At 44.4% G+C, this 23,632-nt stretch overlaps 1 protein-coding gene across 3 annotated transcripts in view; it reads left to right on the top strand.

The window, feature by feature from the left end:
- Nucleotides 1–23,632, top strand: part of ralgapa2 (Ral GTPase activating protein catalytic subunit alpha 2) — a 110,469-nt gene that overhangs the window by 73,854 nt on the left and 12,983 nt on the right. The gene's annotated exons all lie outside the window — the stretch shown is intronic.

Here is a 23,632-nt window from a genome sequence, read left to right as displayed (position 1 = left end):
CCAACAGTGTGCCGTTAAGAGCCTGACTCCAGCTGTAGTTGTCAGTTGGTTTAAAGTGAGTGTAATCACCAATGGAGATGAATTAGCATGTGAATGCCAGCAGCATAGAGTTGGGGGGTGAGATGGGGGGCAGAGTCGGGATGGCCCCTGGAGGGGGAAACCTGATCTCCCTTAACGCTCCTCCTCAGACAGCATGTACAGCACCGCCTCACCAGAACCACGCTGCCCCTCCGGCGGTTGCTATAGAAACCTGGATGGATGGATGGATGGATGGATGGATGGGTTATTTTTGATTAATTATGAAGTCCTTGTATCATAGACATTTACAAGAAAAGGATTTTGGTCGGTAATCACCTTACAACACGCCCTGTGTATGTTGTTTACAGTTGGGTGTGTGTAAGTATGTGTCTGCCTGTACGTATGCGTTTCACAGTGCATCACATCCACTGGCCCCCCACCCCTATATCAGGCCTTGTCTGTGTGTCCCCGGGGGAATCCTGAGTGACAGATGTCTGTTACCCGACGCCAAGTGAATTAGCCCAGTGTGACTCTCATAGTGCCAGTGAGCCTCAGGGGGTGGGTGGGACAGTACTGGGCCTGTGCCGGGCCACAAAAGCCTTACCTGGCATTCCTTAGCAGAGGAGCAGACAGCACAAAGGCATGATCTATGAGAGGAGATAAGCGCTGCCTCTGGAGTTATGGCATTGATAGGCTGCCAGGCCTCACACACTCCAAGAGAGGAGATGAATGAATGTGCCAGGCAAAGCACACTGCCAGCATGAGTGTCTGCATGTCTGTTTTTTTCTGCTGTTTGTCTGGCTAGCTTGAGAGCTTGTGAGGACAGAGGTAATGTATGAACTAACTAGAAGGGCACTCGGACAGTGCAGATCTCCGCCGAGGCATACAATGTTAATGCAGTGTGAACTTTCCCAGTCGGGAACTCATTTTCACGATAATTTCGTCACCACAAGAATGCCGCACAAATGCCATATCTCACAATGTTAACAAAAGTGACACAGCGTCCACCACTGGCATAGACCATAAATGAAAGTCTTGAGTGGCCAGTGGAGTTACTCTTTTATATGCTTTCATCATTGGATTTGCTGTTGTATTATATCAACCTTTTGCACTTTTCCCTCTCCAGTCATCATTCTTCCATCTTCTTAGGTTATGCGGCTCTTTATCTTTCACAGGTTGGAACAATGACCCAACTTTTTTTTTTTTTGGGGGATGTGTATTTTATTTTTGTGCAAGATGGAAAATCCTCATCCTTAGTTTACCCCTTCACAATGCTTTAACAATCCACAGTCTGCTCACTGCCTGTGAGGCCACTCTCCAAGGTAATTAGTTGAATATTTCTTCAAAGAGAAGCTATATGACCCCTGTGTGTCCAGATAAAAGGCCAGTATGGCGCTGCGGCCCCCTCTCTCGCTCTGTCACAAGGCTCGAGAGGACTCCAGCAGTCTGCTGCAATGCTCACAGGATCTCTCAGGCTAATAGGATTTGATATTGAAAAATTACCACCAGCAACATTTTCAGATAACCCCCCCTTGCTGTCTTTATTTTTCTCCTCATCACATCCTCTGTCTCCTCCTCTCTCCTTTTTCTCCATCTCTGAACTATAAGGATTTGTGAAATCTGTGTAGTTGTTTTCCTGTTCAGGGTCCAGCTCTAGTTGTCAGTTAGAATTTGTGTCAATTTCTTCTGTCAAGACACCACCATGGGCTCATAGACATCCTATCCTCTCACAGACAACTCCTAATGTATCATCTATTATTTATATGTGTGATGGAAAATGCAGCTGGTCTGGCTTTGTGTGGTCTAAGTGTATTGTCTGCAACTAGTCCACCCTTCACAGCGGCATTTTTGAAGAATTGAGAACAATATCTCAACTTAAGTTTTTATAAAACCACCATTCCTTTTTTTTTTTATATATTCATCAGCAACAAAACAGAAATAAGTAAATGTTCCTCTATTAATGACACGTGCTGCATGCACACAGTGTGTGACATATTGCTTTGGAAGACACAATGAGTTTATTTGTGTCACCTGAATTTAGCCTGTTACTGAATGGCTTTGCTGTCTGCTGCCATTTACTGTATGAAGTAGATCCTTCATACTGTCACTGTAGAATAATTTCTTCATCCAGAAGCAGGGATTAATTTCTCTCTTCAATAAGCACTTGAGTTTGATTTGCCGTCCATCACTCTTTGTGATGGGGGTATTGTTAAGGGTAAAAACTGTCTGCGTGTGTGTGTTGTGGAGACGGCAAGTTTCTAATAGGTGAGACAGTGCAAAACTGACCCTGATTCAGAGACATAGCCTTTCTACTGGACAGAATCGATAGTTTTTGCACACTGCCTTTAGTCCCCATCATCTGCTCTGACACATAAAACACACACACACACACACATCCATCTATCTCCAGGCAGCGATCAATAACCATAATCTGTTTCTGCCCATCACCAGTCATGCGAGACAGGCTTTTAGGTGTGTGTGTGTGTGTGTGTGTGTGTGTGTGTGTGTGTGTGTGTGTGTGTGTGTGTGTGTGTGTGTGTGTGTGTGTGTGTGTGTGTGTGTGTGTGTGTGTGTGTGTGTGTGTGTGTGTGTGTGTGTGTGTGTGTGTGTGTGTGGTAGTAGAAAGAAGAGAGGGAGACTTGATCCTTTCAGTGGAACCCAGAAAATTTGCTGAAGTCTGTCCTGTTCCTTTACAGGCTCGCGTGAGCATATCTACACTCCCCCAGCTCCCCTGAATGCCAAAACGAGATGTACATAATTTCAATGGATGTATACTGAAAACATAATATATTTGATATCCTCTATGAACTCCTTTGTGTGCTGTTGCTGTCACCCCCTTAGGCGCCATCATAATTATTACAGTCACTGCATTGGCAATGACATATTCTCACACCCCTTCTGAGCAAGTTATTGTCCCACTCTCACTGTCTTTGTCTAACAGCAGTTGGTTCTTTTGTATACGGTAAGATTCCTCACCTAGCGGAGATGAAAGTGCGCCTGTATGCATGATAGGATGTCATGAATAGGGTCTGCCATGTTAGTGTTGTCTCACATGAATTATTTAGCATCGTTGATAGGTCTAATTTGCCAGCTGTTGTGCCATAACTGTCTGCAGTCTCATAGATAATGCTCAGCAGTCTATATCACTGTGGAACACAGTGCTTGACTGGGCACAGTGAGACGCCAAGCTAGTCACTTTATGTTGGTTTCATGTAATGGTCTGAGCTTTTATAAATATAACTAGCCAACTTCCTGTTTATGGAAAACAGGACTGGCCAACTCTCAGACTCTCAAGACAAAAGGTCTTATAAAAATGTTACAGGTAAGTTGTAATATACAGATAAATTCTTAAAGGGAAGCTTAAGAAATCACCTTCACCTGTCGTGCAATGTACATGTTAAGTATCTAGTAGTGTATCAGGATCTCGATCAGGATACAAGCCTTTTAGTTGGAGGCAGTTGGCTGCTGTCATGTGGGTAGGTGGTTGGGTTAGGGGCCATCCCTGAGTTGAAATGCCCCTGCTTGGAGTTGGCTAGGGTGGTTTTGGTGGAGGCTGGCATTGGCTTTGATAGCGGTTGAGAGTTTACGCAGTATTTGGGGGGCTACACCGATAGGAGGGGTCTCTCCCCCACTGAATGTTTTAACCTAATCCCATTATCAGTGTAGCGCACTGCCTCCCATCTCTTTCCCCCTCCTTATCCCTACCCCTCCCACCCTTCTCTCAAGCTGACCAGCTGTTCCTGCCGGGACTCACGACAATGTCCGATGTGTTCAGATCACTGAGTACCCCCCCCCCCCAACACACACAAATACATAGAGTCCATGCACAAGCAAAGCAATTGCCCAGCCCATTGCTGAAGCCTAGGCAGGCCTACAGGGAGGAGGGTGGTAGTTAGGGGAGATGGGGGTAGCTTTGGGTGTGAGGAGGGGGCAAGCACAAGCCTGTCAAACCAAGAGCCCTGACTCAGGAGGCAGTCCAGCTCGGATGGCATATGGCGTCTAGCTTCATACAACATGCAAAAGTATTCTCCCCCCTCACCCCTCCCCGTCTCCCTCCCCTGCTGCTAATGCAGAATGACTCATAGCATTACTCATTTTTTTTCTTCCGTCCCCCCCACCCACCCACCCACATTAGTTCCTCCTCCTCTTGCCACCCAGCCTGTAACAAAAGGCGTCCGCAGCATGGCACCCACACCCTGAAAGCCCTGGGGGCCCAGCCTAGCCTGCACTCTAAGGTCTGAGCTTCATGGGGGCCGCCCCTTTTAAACACAGGTAGAACAGGCGTGGAACCAGACGGCCAACAGCAGGGACCCAGAGCCCCGCCTGGGGTAGCGTACACACATTGCTGGTGTCAAACTGTTGTGCCTGTTAGTGCATTTGTGTTTGTGTGTGTATGTATACGGAATCTGCCTTTATTTTGTAGTGCCTCTGGTATTATACATCCATCATGCTTTGTATGTTAATACATTTGTGAGCACCATGTGTTCTGTGTGTGTCTAACTTCTACATTTCTGACAAATAATAATTTGTTTGCCAAAATAACAGAAGTGCTCCTTTCAAGTGTAATTTGAGTCCAACCCGTTTAATTCAACTTTTTCCATATTTTGTTAGATTTTTCTATCAATAACTTGATTATGTACTATTAATGAACCATTTTATGGTGTCAGGGAGCTTTCTGCTGCCAAAATAACACAGTTTTCAATGGATAATAGTTTTAACTAACACTGATAGAAACTGCATAGCCTAGTGTAACCCCAAAAATGTCATGCTCTGTGTATTTTTAAACTTGAACCCCCACCTTCACGCCCCCCTCCCCTTCTCTCTCCGTCTGTTATGCATTCATGTGTGACATCTGTGTGTTTGTAAGCGGCAAAGTGAAAGCCAGCAAGACTGCCAGTTTTGTGTCAGGTCGTCTTCTCTGCCCCATCCCCAACTCAGGCTTTGGAGTATCAGGTAAAATAACATAAACAAGACCATCACAATTGTGTCAATGTTTTAATGTATTTTTGACGGCTGCTTGGCCATTATCAATTTTAGGGGACATCAGTATTTTCTGTATTTAAATATATTATAACCTATTTGTGCTAATTGTCAAATTGGCCATGCTGCCGCTGAAGAAAAGTCTCCTAGTTCTCCTAATTTAAGAGTTTAGAGTAAACCCCCAGGGATTGAACAGGCAAAAAGGATAGCAAGACTTTCATTGCATTTATTATATTATGCATAGACTAATACACTTGAACATGTATGCCTAACAGTGAGTAATCATCCCAAATTGGCTACAAATATGTAAAGGAATGACTGGCTGTGTTGGTTCGGTGTTAACACTCCTCAAGACCATACCCTTGGAAAGAAAAGCCCGTCCAAAAAAAATACAAATGTCCTCGCAAAATATCAACAATTGAAATTGCTATAATGACTTTCCTGCTAATGGGTCAGTGGTCTCTGTCCATCAGCCAGCCTACCCTGACCCTAGTGTCACCACTGGACTAGTACAGACTGCATTGCCGTTAAGAATAAAAGATGTTCATTGTGAATGCTGTGTGGTGGTGCTGCTTCTAGCACTGGTGTAAAAACCTGTCTGTCTGCTTTAAGTGATAAGCATCCAGTTAGCCATTCCATCTGTTCCCCCTAGCCCTGTTTAATTAATGAATTTTCTTTCTCCGCCCCGTTGCCAGCCAGCGCAAAACTAAAGCAAAAGCTGTTAGCCCTCTCAGGTTATCCAAATGGATGCGTGTTCTTGTCCCCCCCTCCTCAATGGGTGCCTTCTCATTGATTAGTTATGTTTTGTTTTCCCCTCTTTTGTCTCAGGGTTCTTGAAGGGAGGGTTAATGAGCTTTTTTGGCAAGCTGTAGCACTTGGAATCCGGGGATAAATGGGAATCATTTTGTTGTTTTTGTGTTTTGTTTTTTGTGATGAGCTTGGCAGAGATGTGAAGCCTCGTGCCACTGTGTGTGTTTGTGTGTATGAGTGTGAACGTGAATGATAATGTGTGTTTGTTTGAATGTGTATGAATGGCTTTGAGGCGGGGTATATTGCATTTCATCCCCGCTGGTCCATTATTCCTGTTGAGAAGCAGGGAATCTGGAACACTCTTTTACAGTTGGGTCTGTCACTATTTATCTTTCAGCCACCTCAGCACAACTCTTGTCCTGTCCTCCTTTTACCACAAAGTACTCTCTCCCATCCTTTATGTCCCTTCTTCCTTCCGTGTCTCTTGTTATAAGGCAGTGGACAGCCCTTTGTCCAGCTAAAGCTGCCCTCTTTTGTTTGTGCGGCCTTTTTTATCCTTGTGCTAATCGCCATGGTCGTGTGCCTGAGTTGGACCCCATATTTCACGCTCAGCTCTCCTTTGTTTGACACACCGCCCCTGATAAGAATCCCAATTCTAGGGCCTCTCTGATATTGAAATCCAACAGCGGCGTAGAAAGAGCCTTCAATCATCCATTATCTGTGCTCCAGTGATTACCATTCAATCTCCCAGGGTCCAGGCTCCTCATCACCGGCCCCAGAGCTGAGGCGTCCCCTGAAAGAACCTGCATCCCTTAACGCGTGTGTCACATGCAAGCATATCCATAGATATTTCTGAAGCTGTCTCGAGACAGCCCTGCATTGAATGCTGCTGGGAAATGTCAGTGAAATGTCACTCACCGTTCTCCGCTGGAATCTCTTGGTCTCTGATGTGGACCTGGGATTTTAGGGACTCCTGTGAGAACAGCTTGTGACATTATTGGGTTTCTTTGTCCCTAAATGGCCATTACATTTTTTACATTCTTTTTTTAGGTTCAGAGACTTGGATTGCACTTTTCTTTTTACATAAGGCTGTGTTGCTTTTATTGTCACAGACTTAATTGGCTGTTTTAAGAAGGAATTAGTTGATTATTTATAAGTTGCACATTAATGCCTCTTTAAATGGTTCAAAGGCAGTATCTGCTCCTCTGCTGGCCTGTGGCCATTGTTCTCTTTTAGAGGATGTCCTTGTGCCTCACAGCATTTGCATTTTTGCACTAAATGGAATTTTATGCATTGACAGACAAGGCACGGCAAACAAAGCAATAACAAAAACAAAATACTTAAGTATGCATCGCTGTGCATTGTCTGCCTCTTCTTACAGAAAGCAGCCTTTGATGTGTTAATACTGATAGTCTGCGTTTTGTTGTCAAGTAGTGGATGTGGCTGATAGAGAAGCATTGAGAAATATTGCCCAGATCTTCCTGTGTCTCTCCACTGCAACAGGCTGTGATAATAGTTGAGTTTTATGTTAAACAAAGAGAAGGTATTGTAGGTTGCAGATGCAAGCACAACACTTGCTAATCTTGAGATTGCCTTATCTTAACAACTAAATGCATCTTTGTCATACATTATAACATTAGAATTAGGAATAATACCACACATGATTATAATGGTAATGAAATGTAAGACAAGCTTTGTGCTGCAGACATCCACTTATCCAACACACTCTGTTTAGATACACAACATCTCTCAGTACCTTTGTTTAATGTAGTGTACACATCTTCATTAGTTATGTATAGCCTCTAATTACTATTGATGAGACTCTAGCTGATTTGGGTACAAATCTATAGCTTTTGTTATTCTAATGAGTGTTATTTACCCTCAGATCTCCAAGCCAGGGGGCTTCGGAATGGGGCTTTGTGCAGGCAGATATAGCTTGGGCCGCTCTTGCTACACCCACTTGTTTTTGTATCTGCCGACTTTGACAAAATCCAGTTTCCCTCCCCCCACATCATCACCCGTCTGCATGGATGTATAGCACTTCCCGCTCCTCCATCTGTTTTTGTCCAACCATGAAAAGGTCCATTATAATCTGCAGGATGCACAGTTGACGTGCCGCGAGCTCCGCTTGAGCCAAGCAAGGCAGTGCACTGAACTTAGGCCACAAATCCAAGAGGCCCTAACCCCTCCCCCAAGTTCATTTTGATTATCTGGGCTTTCCAAGATCTTTAGTTGAACAAGTTTTTATAACAACGTTGTCTCCATCATCCCTTTCCCCCTATAAAGCTTCCAGTCTGAATGGGGCTCTATGCGTGCCCACTGGATGATGGCAGACTCCTGATTAACCCTGGAGTGACTAGCTAATGTCATTGAAGGAGGGCCACCTGGCTGTGAGACTGTACAGTCAGCTGCCACTGAAGGGCCAGAATAGGAGACGACCAGGTGTTGGGCTCCAGCCCCCCTAATTGTTGCCATGTAATAGCCTGCTTGACTGCACAATATAGCCCAGGGGCGAGGATTAGGAAAAAGCTGTTGCCAACACAGAAGTCCATTTTCTTTTTGCCCAAGGTTTTGTGTGTGGGTTTCTCTCTGTGTGCATGTGTATGTGTGTATACATCTCCCTTTGCCATCCTCCTCATCCATTACAATTATAGCAGGTAGAAGGCTGGGTCACTTTTCTTGGCTGTCACCCAGCTTCTTACCCAAACAGCACATTAATTTTAGACGTACACCCCTACAAAGTTGCTTTCAGATTGTTCAGCTTTTCAAGCTGCATATACTGACACAAAACAGAACTGCCTCGCTGCAACAATATTTGTATCATATATCCTTGGCTCCTCAACAACAAAATATTCATCCATCATTATCAACATCATTTTGACAAAAATGATATGAAGAGCCTGTCCTGACCGGTGTCTTCATATGATATTTTAGATAGGAGTTCATATCTCATTGTAATCACAATAGAGTTGATTGAAATATTTCCAACAAATGGAAGACAAATGAAATTACTCTTGCCCCCAGTAACCCTCTCTGCTATGTGCATTCACCACAGCTGTGATCAAATGTAATCCAGCGCTAATCATTATCATTCCCGCTAAATGCCTGGCATTTTGCATAAGGCCAAGCAGCCTAATTGGCCCGATGAACCTTTCATAGAGGGGGCAATGGAGGAAGAAGTAACTTCATTTTCAGCACATCTTCGTGGGGAAGCAGACAGAGATGCTTGGTGTTGAGGCATCATAGTCATTCTGCTGCACATGCCACAAGCATCATTAAAATTGCAAAAGCCTGTTGATTTTGTTTTTAATATTTCATCAGTGCTTTTCTGAACAGTGTGTTATAGGGTTAAAATCAGAGTCATTTGGCAGGACCCGAGTTGGCACACTCCTTGTGCAATTTAAGTGTCAGGCTGGTTTTCTAGCTGTGTCAAATAGATTATAGAACATCAGCTTACTTTGATTGCTGCCATGCTTTGCAGTGGGTACAAGTGGGCAGAGTTTGAGTCTGTAGCCTGATGATGATTATCACACTATAAATTTCATCATGAAAGTTGAAGAAAGAAGAGGTGAAATGCCCCATAAGTAATCTGATGGATTTCAATCAAAGTCTCAGTTCACTGTGCCCTACCCTGTTTCATCCTTGACTTTTTATTAAAAGTTCAAATTGAGATCAGATAGATGATGTTGTCCCCTGTCTCGATTCTGAACAATTCAAATATCAGGAACTGAAGAAAAAAACATGCATCTTCAACTCAAATAACTCATAAGATGCACACCTTTGTCCTGACCTAATAATGTTTCCAGAAGGCATTCATGTCACTCTGGCCATCGTCACTGACAAAGGAAACCTTCAGAGAGAACTCTCACCCAGCCAGTCACAGAACTGTATCTGTTAATCTTCATCCCTATGAGCCTTTGCTCATCTTATTATGACTTTCTGTTAATGCACATTGGAGGCCTGTGTGACTGTCTGGCTATAATGGGCCTGTGTTTGATTAATCATGTCGATCCATTGTGTTTCACATCTGAGGCTGCTGCGTTAGGACTCATCAATGGAGACCAGAGTCCTTTGAAAAGGAGATTGGTTACAGGCTCAGCTCATCTGAATACACAAGCCCGGTAGGCTTTGATGGCAGTCATGTTGTGTTGAACAAACCACGCTACAACAAATTATGATGTCACCAGGTATCTTGCGTCTGTCCTGTTTTTCTGTGGTGTGAGGGTGACTTGTTGCTTTATCATTAATATTATGTGACCCACCCAACAATCTGTCCTAACATAGTGTAGGGGTCAACATTGACTTTGGTTTAGGTGCTGGTGTTATGATTTGTTGTGGAGCAGAAATCGATTTTTAGTGTCCCCCAGAGGAATAGTGGGCTGCTAGAGACTTGAGAAAATGGGTGACTACTTCCTCCAGTCAGCACATAAATAACCTGGTCATGCCAGCTAGCAGACATCAGATTTTGTCTGCAGCTGTGGCAAACCTGTGTGAAATCACTGATGGGCAGTGATGATGTCACAGGTTAGGAGTGATGTCACAGCCATAACTTCCCACCCCGCTGTCAGAATGCCAGATGGACGGTAGAGAGGTGTGGAGGTTGGAGCTTAGAAAGATCTTGCTGTGGGAAACTTACCTCTCAGGAGGTGTCATTAACCTGGGCTTATTGTTTGACCCAACTCCTTTGGGGCTTAAGAGCTCCAGTTTCCTGGATCTGCTCCTAATTAGGCTACTTGTTAAAACTCTCTGAAACCAGCTATTCCTCTAGAGGATCTGATCTTGTGTATGTCTACGCGCACCCAGAAAATGGACACAATAACACCTCCACTCATCATAATGCATCTGTGACACATTCAGACATTTTTTGTCCTGCTGCTGTGTCTACAGCAAAAAGCTGTTTAATGAGACACCAAGTCAAGTCAATTTATTAATAGAGCACATTTAAAACCAACCTAGGATGAACAAAGTGCTGTACAAAGTTATATTATGTTATAAAAACAAAGGAAGACACAATGAGCATCATACAAACAACACACTTCTATACAAATGTCCCTAAACTAAATCATACGCCAAAGAATAAAAATGTGTTTTAAGACGAGACTTAAAGATCTCGGCAGTAGAGGAGGCCCTAATATGAATGGGAAGTTTGTTCCAGAGTCTCAGGGCCACAACGGAGAAGGCACGACCACCCTTTGTTTTCGTCCAAGACTGTGGAATAGCTAAAAGGAACTGATTAGACGATCCAAGGTTCCTGGAGGAGTGATGTAGGGTAAGGAGATCAGCAATATATAAAGGGGTAAAATGTAAATGTAATGCCTTAAAAACAAGTAACATTACCTTAAAATCGATTCTATATTTGACCGGTAACCAGTGAAGAGAAGCTAATATCGGGGAGATGTGATCCCTCCTTCTGGTACCAGTCAACTATCTAGCAGCCGCATTCTGGACAAGCTGCAGGCGTGATAAAGATAATTGGCAAATCCCAGAATACAAGGAATTGCAGTAGTCAATACGAGACGAAATAAGAGCATGAATAACCGTCTCCAAGTCCTTACGACTAGGATTTTACTTTAGCAATAGTCCTGAGATGAAAAAAGCTACATTTGACAACAAAACTAATTTGTTTGTCAAATTTTTATGCTGGGTCAAAAATGAAACCTAGATTTCTGGCAAAAGGGCTCACACTTGAGGCTAAAGTCCCCAAATTTTTTTAAAGTTCATCAACTGAATTTGGGGGGCCAAACAACATGACTTCCGTCTTACTCTCATTAAATTGGAGAAAGTTGTTAGCCATCCAGCACTTAATGTCTTGCAGGCAGTGAAAAGGGGACTTTAAAGAGTTGCTATCACCTGTTTTTAGAGCCAGGTACAGCTGTGTGTCATCAGCAAAACAGTGATAAGATATGAATGGAGCCCAATGGGAGCATGTACAAAGAGAATAAAATTGGCCCTAAAATTGAACCTTGAGGTACACTGCATGTAATCACTGCCGAAGAGGAGATATTTCCAACAGAAAAGGTTATATTTTTTAAATAAGAATTGAACCACTGTAGAGCAATAGCCTGCCTTATGCTGAAGGTGATCCAACAAGATGGCATGATCAACCGTGTCAAATGCAGCACTAAGGTCCAGCAAGAGTAAGATAGCACAATTTCCTCCGTCACCGAACAGCAACAATCGTTTAGCACTTTAAGAAGTGCAGTTTCTGTGCTATGGTGTACTCTGAAACCAAACTGAAAATTGTCCAAGACATTATTTTCACTTAAAAATAAAGAGAGCTGAGCAAGAACAACCTTCTCCAAAATCTTTGACATATAAACGATAATTTAGAAATAGGCCTAAAGCTGTTACAATCAGTAGGGTCAAGGTTGGGTTTTTTAATTAGAGGCTGAACCACAGCATGTTTAAAGCTAGATGGGACTGTGCCATTCATAAGAGAGCTATTTATTACAGACAAGAGGCTGGGACCAATAGTATCAAATACCTCTTTCAAAAGACGAAAGGGGACAATATCTGAAGATTAATAGGTAGGTTTCATGTGTGATAGAATATCCATCAATGCTGAAAGGGCCACAGGCACAAAACAATTCAGGGAAGCAGGGCATTGATTTACAAGGGTCATGATCAGTAGGTGAAATACAAGATCTGATAATGTCAACCTTGTTCATAAAAAAGCTCAAAAATTGTTCTGTGATTTCAAACATAGCATCAGGGAGTGCAATAGCATGATTTAGTGCATTATTTATTGCACTAAACAAAATTGTAGGGCTATGTGCATTTTTAGCTATGATATCAGAAAAATGCTTTGCTTTAGATACTTTGACAGGGGGTTGGTAGGATACCTTGTGATCTCTCAGTATCTCATAGGACACTTGCAGTTTATCTTTTTTACATTTCCTCTCTGCTTTTCTACACTTTTGTCTAAGGGCAAGAGTCTCACTGTTAAGCCAAGATTGGGCTTTGACTTTGGGTCGCTTCAGTTTAAAAGGGGCAACAATATCAAGAACATCTGTGACAGTGGTATTAAACCGAGTAACTAGCTCATCTTTAGACAGAGAGGTGGAGGTTATCTCTATCTATGAAAACATCAGAAAACTTCCTAACGGGACAGGTTTAGTGCTCAGATGTAGCGATCTGGCAAGCAAAGTTTAGGTAATGGATTAGAAAGTGATGCATAAATGCAAAAGTCACAGGTTTATGGTCAGATAGACTAGCAACATCCAGCTTAATATTTAAAACATGAAAACTTAATGATAAAACAAGATCCAGTGTATGACCAGGTTTGTGTGTGGGACCAGTTACAGACTGAGTCAGACTGAATGAGTCCACAAGTTGTAGAAACTGGCTAACTAAAGACTTTGATGGACAACAGACATGGATATTAAAATCACCAAGGATTAAAATGTTATCCGAGTTGGGCACAATCAAGGATAGAAACTCAGAAAATTCACTGATTCACTTATTGTACTTTGGGGGTCTATACACCAGTGCACAAATCAGTGGGCAGGACAAATCAACCTTAAATGCTTGCACCTCAAAACTAGTGTACTTATCAACTGGCAATTGATGGCATTTATAGCGATTTTGTTGCTAAACCCCCACCCCTGCCAGTGGATATGGGAGAACTAAAAAAGTCGCAATCACCAGGGGAGAAATCAGTAAAGGGCTTAGATCACAAACATGCAGCCAAGTTTCCGTGACAAATAAAAAGTCTAGATCACGTGATAGAAAGAAGTAATTTAAAATGAATGTTTTGTTCGAAAGTGATCGCACATTCAACAATGCAAATTTGATAGGGATTGTATCCACAGCCCGCGCTGATCCTATTCGATCATTTGAACAGTCAAGGCAACGGAGATTATGTCGATCGTGAGCCAGGACTGTCAGACGAGTTCACACCCAGCTCCGACAAGGCACCTCCTCTGTCCAGGACGAACGGTGGCTTGGCGTTGATTAGGAGGACTGACGTGGGCAGGTGGACCGATCCCAGGGCGCCGTATCCTGGAGAGCCGCATAGGGAGTTGAAATCCGCCGGGACTGATCATGGGCCACATCCAAGCAGGCGGTTAGCAGGGCGTCTTTAGTCTTTAATTCCTCAGACATCCGACAAACATCTTCCCTAAGGTCAGCAATTTCTGTATTGGCATTCCTGAACAGCAATGTTATTTTGCGGGGGAATGGGGACTCATTAGGAGGTGTGGATGTATCCATGGATGTAGCACTAGCTTAGCAGTGTTTAGCTCTGCTTGGCTAGGGCTAATGCAGTCTTTCTGATAACTTAAAATCCAGAAAGTTGAAGGTTTGGGTGGTGAATGAGTAAAACAAACACATGACTTTCACCCAGGAGACTGGGGTTTATATCCCGTTTAACCAAGGTTTGAGTAGCTGCCATATAAAATGGGATTGGGACACACACACACAAACCCACACACACACACACTATACAATCACCCTACTGGCTAGTTTCTGTCATACACGTTTTCACTACCCCTCTCAATCTGTTGTTCCTTCCCACTCTGCCATTATTCCAGCAGCCAGCTTTATTGCCACATTCACTCACTCTGTCCTGATCTTTCTTTCTCTCTGGCTAAATGTCTCTGTCTTCTTTCCCGTTTTCCCATAATCACCTCACACCTCTGAGGGCCTCTGCTGAGACGAGCTTCACACCTCAGCCATCTCTTTGACAACAGGTACCACTGGCACCCTCCGCCTGGCCTCTCTCCAATCAACACCTGCTCTGCTTTATCCCTCTTTCTTGCCTTCTTCTTTTTCATGTTACCCCACCCTCCTCTCCATCTCCACCTTCTTTCTCCATAGTTCTATCCCTTGTTTTAGTGTCTCCACCAATCCTTTTCCCGGTGAAACATCTCCAGCCTCTGCCATTTTTCTGCCTCATATCTGGTTTTCTATAAAGAGTAAGAGTTCATCCATATGCAGTCCAGTCCATTTCTCCTCCTGGAGATGGCACTGTGATGCCCTGTTGATTTAAACAGCTTCTTCTGACACCACTCTGCTTTCATTACCTTCCTTGGTAGCCAGTGTAAATGACTGGCAACAAGATCCCGTATGCCCGTTGTTTAAAGGTGTGTCTAGCCTGTCTTTGTCACCAATCATTTTTCAAATCTTTTTTTTTTTTTTTTTTTTTTTAGTTCAAGACCTAAGCAGGAGACTTAAACCCTTATTGTATTCATTTTGATGGACAGTATGTGTGTGTGATATCAAGCAATACTGCTATGAGTGTGCATGAGGACATGAGGCACTATGCCTGTCAACAAAACTAACAAATAATGACCACATCTGCTTTTTTACTCTGCTCGTACTGGCACCCCAGCACAACCAAGCCCCCCCTCCCCATCCCTTCCTCTTAACAGGCCAATTATGTGACTGCTGGGAGTCAATGGCGCTGTGAGCTACTCCTGAGCTCCTCTCCTCACCAAGGTCAAGCTGATTGGCCCAGGTTAATGGGCAGATGTGGGGCTAAGAGAGGAGGGGGTCAAGCACCTAGAGGCACCCTCCACCTCATCTCAAAACTGTCCCTCTTCACTACAAGAGGCCCTTTTCCCACCAGCGCTTCTACAAACAGGATTAACCTTGGCTGCTGCCGTGGAGTCCCGAGGAGCGTAGGAGTGTTTGCTCCCCTTGCATGGCAAAGGGTGTTTTTTTATTTTAGCTTAATGAAAGTCTGTGTTATACTTTAGTTAGTCTTGCATTGCCAGATCTATCACCACAGTGCTCTGGCTTGTCTGTCTTTCTTCAAACCAATCACAATCTAAGGCGCTAGGCCTCGATAGCGGAGGTAGCGAGAGGGGAGGAACAGGTCAGGCTTTATCCCAGCAATAAACATCCGTTAAGTTTGACTATGCGTTCGTTAACATTACCTCACAGACAATGTTTCAAACAGAGATAAGATATAATTCTCAGAAAAGGACTTCTGAACTGTTCTGCAGTTCTCTCACTTGCCATGTTTATAGTAATATCTTCAAATTACAATTGATCTGAACCCGTATTTCTTCCATCTCTTTATTTCAAGTGCAGTGAAAGTTGATGGACACATTGGTCAACTTTAATTGCACTTGGTAAGCGATTGCCTGTGGTCTTGGCTCCTTTCACTGCAGTGACAGGCCCTGTTGAAAATTGTACCAGTGACTTAAACACAGCCCTTAATAGTCTTTATATGTTGGATTCAGTTGCACCTCTTCCTATCAAAATAAGGTGGTCAAAGAGGTGAACACTGGTTTATTATAGAAAGACTTGCTCTTAAGCAGAAGTGCAGGCGATTGGAACACGAAAAGTGTTCTACCTCTCATGGCACAAGTGTGTATTGCATTACAAACATGCTCTATCCACTGCTTAAGCAGCATTTTTCTCTTGTTTAATCAGTAACAATATATACTATCCTAGATTTCTCTTTGACACTCAAGCCAAATTTAATCAAGAACATCTTACCTAGTTTTTTTTAGAGCTTTTCGTGCATCCCTGTGGAGGCTGGGGGCATTGAACCCGAGTGGACAATGTTCAAAGTTTCCATTGCTGAAGCTGCGGCGAGGAGCTGTGGTCTTAGGGTCTTAGGTGCCTCAAGGGGCGGTAACCCACGAACACCGTGGTGGACACCGGTGGTCAGGGAAGCCGTCCGACTGAAGAAGGAGTCTTTCCGGGATATGTTATCCCGGAGGACTCCGGAGGCAGTTGCAGGGTACCGAAGGGCCCGAAGGGCTGCAGCCTCTGCCGTGAAAGAGGCAAAGCAGCGGGTGTGGGAGAAGTTTGGAGAAGACATGGAGAAGGACTTTCGGTCGGCACCAAAGTGCTTCTGGAAAACTGTTCGCCACCTCAGGAGGGGGAAGCGGGGAACCATCCAAGCTGTGTACAGTAAGGATGGGACACTGTTGACCTCAACTGAGGAGGTAATAGGGCGGTGGAAGGAGCACTTTGAGGAACTCCTGAATCCGACTAATACGCCCTCTATGTTAGAGGCAGAGCTGGAGGATAATGGGGGATTGTCGTCGATTTCCCAGGCGGAAGTCACTGATGTAGTCAAACAACTACACAGTGGCAAAGCCCCGGGATTGATGAGATCCGTCCAGAAATGCTCAAGGCTCTGGGTGTGGAGGGGCTGTCCTGGTTGACACGCCTTTTCAACATTGCGTGGAAGTCTGGGACGGTGCCAAAGGAGTGGCAGACTGGGGTGGTGGTTCCCCTTTTTAAAAAGGGGGACCAGAGGGTGTGTGCCAATTATAGGGGTATCACACTTCTCAGCCTCCCTGGTAAAGTCTACTCCAAGGTGCTGGAAAGGAGGGTTCGCCAATAGTCGAACCTCGGGTTGAGGAGGAACAATGCGGATTCCGTCCTGGTCGTGGAACAACGGACCAGCTCTTCACTCGCTCGCAAGGATCCTGGAGGGAGCCTGGGAGTATGCCCAACCGGGTCTACATGTGTTTTTGGATTTGGAGAAGGCGTATGACCGGGGTCCCCGGGAGATACTGTGGGAGGTGCTGCTTGGGAGTATGGGGTGAGGGGGTCTCTTCTCAGGGCCATCCAATCTCTGTACAACCAAAGCGAGAGCTGTGTCCGGGTTCTCGGTAGTAAGTCGGACTCGTTTCAGGTGAGGGTTGGCCTCCGCCAGGGCTGCGCTTTGTCACCAATCCTGTTTGTAGTATTTATGGACAGGATATCGAGGCGTAGTCAGGGTGGGGAGGGGTTGCAGTTGGGTGGGCTGGGGATCTCATCGCTGCTCTTTGCAGATGATGTGGTCCTGATGGCATCATCGGCCTGCGACCTTCAGCACTCACTGGATCGGTTCGCAACCGAGTGTGAAGCGGTTGGGATGAGGATCAGCACCTCTAAATCTGAGGCCATGGTTCTCAGCAGGAAACCGATGGAATGCCTTCTCCAGGTAGGGAATGAGTCCTTACCCCAAGTGAAGGAGTTCAAGTACCTTGGGGTTGTGTTCGCGAGTGAGGGGACAATGGAGCGGGAGATTGGTCGGAGAATCGGTGCAGCGGGTGCGGTATTGCATTCAATCTATCGCACCGTTGACGAAAAGAGAGCTTAGCCAGAAGGCAAAGCTCTCGATCTACCGGGTCAGTTTTTGTTCCTACCCTCACCTATGGTCATGAAGGCTGGGTCATGACCGAAAGAACGAGATCCAGGGTACAAGCGGCTGAAATGGGTTTCCTCAGGAGGGTGGCTGGCGTCTCTCTTAGAGATAGGGTGAGAAGCTCAGTCATCCGTGAGGAGCTCAGAGTAGAGCCGCTGCTCCTTTGCGTCGAAAGGAGCCAGTTGAGGTGGTTCGGGCATCTGGTAAGGATGCCCCCTGGGCGCCTCCCTAGGGAGGTGTTCCAGGCACGTCCAGCTGGGAGGAGGCCTCGGGGAAGACCCAGGACTAGGTGGAGGGATTATATCTCCAACCTGGCCTGGGAACGCCTCGGGATCCCCCAGTCGGAGCTGGTTAATGTTGCTCGGGAAAGGGAAGTTTGGGGTCCCCTGCTGGAGCTGCTCCCCCCGCGACCCGACACCGGATAAGCGGACGAAGATGGATGGATGGATCTTACCTAGTTTATCCTCCCTGTCCTCTCTTTTTACTCATGCTTCTCTGTGCTGGACCATCGGCCATCCTGGGACCTCTCTCTCTCTTTCCCACATCCATATTCTTCATATATGTTTACAATCTTTCTATAATTTTGTCTCTTTCTTACATTTTTCTTCCCTGTTGAGCTTTTTAGGGTGTCGTAGGGCTGCTCGATTATGGAAAAAAATCATAATCACAATTATTTTGGTCAATATTGAAATGACGATTATTTAACACGATTACTTATTGACTTTTGGAAGGATGTTGCGTTTATTGAATTTAAAAAATAGTGGAACAGTTAAACAGATCAACAGTGAAAACGCTTTGAACTGTGAAATTTGCCTAAATACTTTTTATACTAGTTTAAAATTTGATGCAAAATAATCTTTTTTTCTTAATTACATTGTTTGTGGGATTGTTAGGAGCCAAAATCGAAATCAAGATTAAAGTGAGCTTAATTGCATAACCTTAAATTGTTGTATGCTGTACAGATTGTAAATCTCCTTAAGTCAAATTTGTGATTTGGAATATGGGGCTGTATAAATAAAATTGACTTGACTATGAAAACTTCCTCATGAAGCAAAGAGCTTTCAGTCTTAGTTACTCAACATGATAAGGGTATCTTTGACAAAAGGGGAGGGGGCATGCACCCGACTTAGAAGTGGATAGAAATGGAGCTTAAGTAGTGAAATGTCAGTATGTGGCGTTTTAAGACCCCTTCTAATGCTCCTTTGCCTAATCTGGACCTTCACCCCCTACCCTGTCTTATCAACAGATTAACTGTGTGTGTGAAAGAGTCTCTGTCTATCTCATTCATTCTCTTCATGTGTGCAATTACTGCAAAATGAGAGTTAAGACTATAACAAAAAATCTTTTCACACAATCTTTTATTGTTTTGTACAAATAAAGCACAACACTGGGATTTTGGCATCGCTACTCAGGGACACTTGGCCTGCTCCCACACTAGTCTTGACCAGTCTCCCAGTCCCTGCTGCTGACAGCCGTGCCTACAGCATGATGCTGCAACCAATGCGATTCACTGTGGGGATGGTATTCCTTATCTTTATAGCACTGATAGTACACAATAGCACCGATGTTCACTTGGCATTCAGACCAAATCATTTTGTTGTCCCATCATGCTCTCAGAATCATTGAAGTCATTGGGTTCGTCTTCTCCTGACCAAGCTTCTTATGGCATTTACTGAGATTGGCCACAGCTCTAGAAAGAATCTTGATGGTTTGAAACATATTGCATTTCACAATGAAGGAATCATGATGTAGTCCTTTAGCAAACATAAGTAAATTAGGTATTTCTTTAAAACATTATTGCCATATGAATTGAGTTTTGCTGTTCTGTTTTGTATCTCATACCCTGCTACCACAAGCACATTCAGAGTACCTTTTGGTTAAGGCGTCCTTTCTGAAGCCGCGAATGTCCCTGCTGGCTGTGTGTTTTCAAAATATGTTGAGTGTGTTTCCGAGGCCAGTGGTGGCGTGAGGCCTTTTGTCAGCAGAGGGACTGAGGAACACAAAGACGGAGTGGTGGATGATCAGGATCCTTCTCTCTCTCTCTGTCTGTCTGTCTGTCTGTCTGTCTGTCTGTCTGTCTGTCTGTGAGAGAGAGAGAGAGAGAGACACCAGTTCAGAGGTCAACATAGGCTCTTTTGGGGAACAGTGTGTGGGTAGAGGGTATGAATGTGTGTTGTGCCTACTTATGCACAAACGCCTATATGTGAGCATGTGTACGTGTCCGCATGCACTGGGTGGGGTTACACACAGCACAAAATGGATCCCAGTGGACAGGCATTTTCAGGACAGGTCCCTGTGGACGTAGAGAGAAAAAAGGAGAGAGAGGATGATGAAGGTTAGTGGCGGTTGGCCGATGGGGTCCAGCAGGGATGGAGCAGCCTGCTAATGAAGAGCCATCTGAGGCCTCCATTCACCTTGAACATGGGCCACTACAGCTGCCCTGACCTTGGCTTTGATCCACAAAGATACTTGACCCCCACTATTCCCCCCAGAAGAACCATCCTGCCATCTGGACAGCACGCATGCATATGTATACATATGTGCACACACCCACAGATACATATGCATGTGCACACAGGCTGACTCATATACACATGCACAAAATGCTTTCCCAGGTTTAATGTTGTTGTATTCTGTCTCTGGTGGTGTTTGTTAAACCACATACCACCATTTATTTTTTTTGCATGTAAGCTGCTTTGCGTGGTTGTGTATAATTGTCCTGTAAGTTTGTGTACTATGCATTTTGTGTACACTTAGACACCACCAGCCAACCATATGTCACTGCCTTTGTCACCATGAAAGAGAGGGCAAGCAGGGGATAGGGTGGTAAAGGACCATTCTCCACTAAAACATATTATCCCAAATGTGGAAATGTTATAGGTAATAGACTCCTTTTATACTATATTTATAATACTCCCTCCCCACCCTCATAACGCCCTAACCACAACCTCCACGTCTCTAGACATCTGTCCAGTAACGTTTTTGTCGTTACTATCCCAATGGTTGCCACGCTCCAAAGGCATTACCGTACATTGGTTTCCTGCTCTTCTCCCTAATAAGAATGCAGCAGCTTGGAACGTAGGAGTTCCTTGGAAATTCCCAAAGTGGCGCAAAACACTCTCCTTCCTCACATCGGCTTGTCTTGCTTGCCCGCCCAATTCAGCTGTAAATGACAGTTATGTCACGGGTGACTTGAGTTGCAGTCCATCTGTGGAAATGTAGACCTGTCTGCATTTTCCTCTTTATATATTTCATCCTCTAGCTTGATTAGAATTTTTTACAGTACTGAATAAAGTGGATGTTTGTGCGATACAGTAATATTGTCAACCAGAAAGGCTTTCATAACATACATAACATCTTCATAAAGTATAGCATTTTGTATTTTGTAATACATCTTTTCAGAGAAACATGAAGCTTAGCCAGGCTCTCATCATCAGCAGTAGCCGCAGCTTATTTTTCCCCAAAAGTAGGTCCGTGTTAGCGGGTTTGGTGTCCATGACATGGACATAGTCTTTGCGTCACTGTTCGGACGTGTCCATTGATTAAGTTACTGCATGGAGGCAGCTTCATCTGTGCATATGCAGGAGAACAAGCTGTGCCCATGGCTTAGTAATTAGAGACAATCGGAAAGGTGAGGGAGTGCGAGGGAGAGAAGGCAAGATTACCCCTCACTGTGCATCAGGTCTGATTTCTGTGCAGCAATTTTTTTACCCACAGATAGCATTGTACATTTACTTAAGTGAGCTGATTATGGCTCTTGCTTTCACTCATCTCCAAAATACCTTTTATTAGTCTCTCTCTCCCTGACAGCCTGTCATATATATTCTCTTGTCTGTTGATAATTTTACACTATCTCCCTTCAATATGTTCTTTTGAAGTTTTTTTTTTTTTTTTTTCTCACCCACTATAATTCATTTGTCTAACTTGGATAGAGGGCAGCGGAAGGAAGTAGTGGAGGAGAGGTGTGTGTCAGAGTCAGAGAGAGCGTCTGCTCCAGCTGGAGTCAATATTTGCTTTAGGAATCTCAATAACAGGCCTCCAGTCATCTGCATCTCTGATAATGGACAGCCATATGGCTCTGTTGACCCACGCTGTGCCAAGGTTCTCTTTCTCTCTCTTCTACCTCCCTTGTCTTTCATTTGTCAGCTTCCTTCTAACTTCCCTCATTCCTTTTCATTAAGTCTGTCCTTCTACTATATTTTGTCTTCCACTTATCACCTATCTGGGCACATTTTGTTCTTTTACAAACATCCTTTCTCTCTGTCTGTCATCCATAAAAGCCTGGATATGACCCACCACACAGAGCTGTGACCCAAGTTACCATGGCAGCAGAGACTGGGATGCACACTCTTTGTCCAGTACTGTTTCCAGCAAGTGACAGAAAACGGTGACGTTGCATGTCTGACTATGACTGGAAAGATATAGAGCTTAAGTGGGAAGTGCTTTTACATGCGTAAAGTCATGCTGCTCTGCATCTCTTAAATGAAAATTCTGGCCCTGTCTTCCATTCTTTTTTTCCTACATTAGGTAGGAAATATGAGCCTTTTTTTGGCATTCTGTTCCGACAACCATCCAAATCTTGTATGTTTATCTGAGAATCTAATTTTTCAAGAAAATGCCCCAAAAATGAACAGAGTAGACTTAACAATGTTTTTACATAGAGCAGGTCAGTTTTTCTGTAATTTCTTTAACCTACCTTTACTAGTATTTGTCTCTAATTTTTACCTTCCATGGTTAAAAAATGCTGTTCATGTTTTTTGCCGTTTAAAAGACATGGACTGTAAATTAGACTTACAAGACTTATTATTTAGTTCATAGGTTGTTTGGAACCAAACATCACTACCATTTACATGAGTATACAAACCCATCTTGCTCCCTATCTTCCTCTGTTACCTTATCCTTTGTCTCAGTCTGCCCTCTGTCCGTCTCTGTCCCTGTGAGCAGCTTGGCCATCGTACCCTCTGGTACCTCCCGGCTCAGGTGCCCGTCACCCCCGCTTTGCCATGGTTCTCTCAAAACCATTGGTCATGGCTGCCTTGGCCCCTGCTGTGGCGGCATGTGCCCACAGCAGGCCCCCTGCCCAGTCACTGTCTCATCCTATCTACCCAACCCAGACCAGAGCCTCTCGGCCCAGTCCAGCCTATCTCCGCTCAGCCTGGTTCAGCTTTGGCGTCAGCGATAGCCCAGTGCCACTCCACCCTGGCAATCGTATTGAGATGAGGGGGAGGGGGGCTCCGTGCTGAGCGACTAGAGTTGTTTGTGTGTGTGTATGAGAGTGAGAATGCATGTTTGTAGAGCAATTTGTTAGGTGTCGGCTATCAAAGAAACATGGCCACAACAGACAGCCGTGAGAATAATCAGATTCATTGTCAAACACGCACACACACACAGTTAAATCTCAAAAGTGCTTACTATGATTATGCCATCAGATAGACCTTTTTGCTCCAATAGTTCCCTGCACCATATTTTATCCAGCACTTGCCTCCATTCCACAACAGACTTAGCACGATATATCTATGATAATGATATGATAATGGCCATCAGAATGTTTTCCATGCTCACCCGGCAGCCATTTTGCTGGCTTATTTATTTATTAATTTGAGCTTTCCCATTTCGAATCGGCCATCCATCCTGCATGCTGGCTGCCCAGGCTCCAGTCACTGCTTGTCACTCTGAATTTCAAATGGCTCCAATTTTCCCCCTGATGGCACGGAGAAGTGGCAGGCAGCACAACGGGGAGGGTGGTCCTAGACGTGCTGTCTGCAGCAGGGGTTCTATTAGAGAGAAGAG

Source organism: Perca flavescens, chromosome 20, assembly GCF_004354835.1.
Source record: "Perca flavescens isolate YP-PL-M2 chromosome 20, PFLA_1.0, whole genome shotgun sequence".
NCBI classification, from domain to species: Eukaryota; Metazoa; Chordata; class Actinopteri; order Perciformes; family Percidae; genus Perca; species Perca flavescens.
This window is presented reverse-complemented; position numbering and strand designations above follow the sequence as displayed.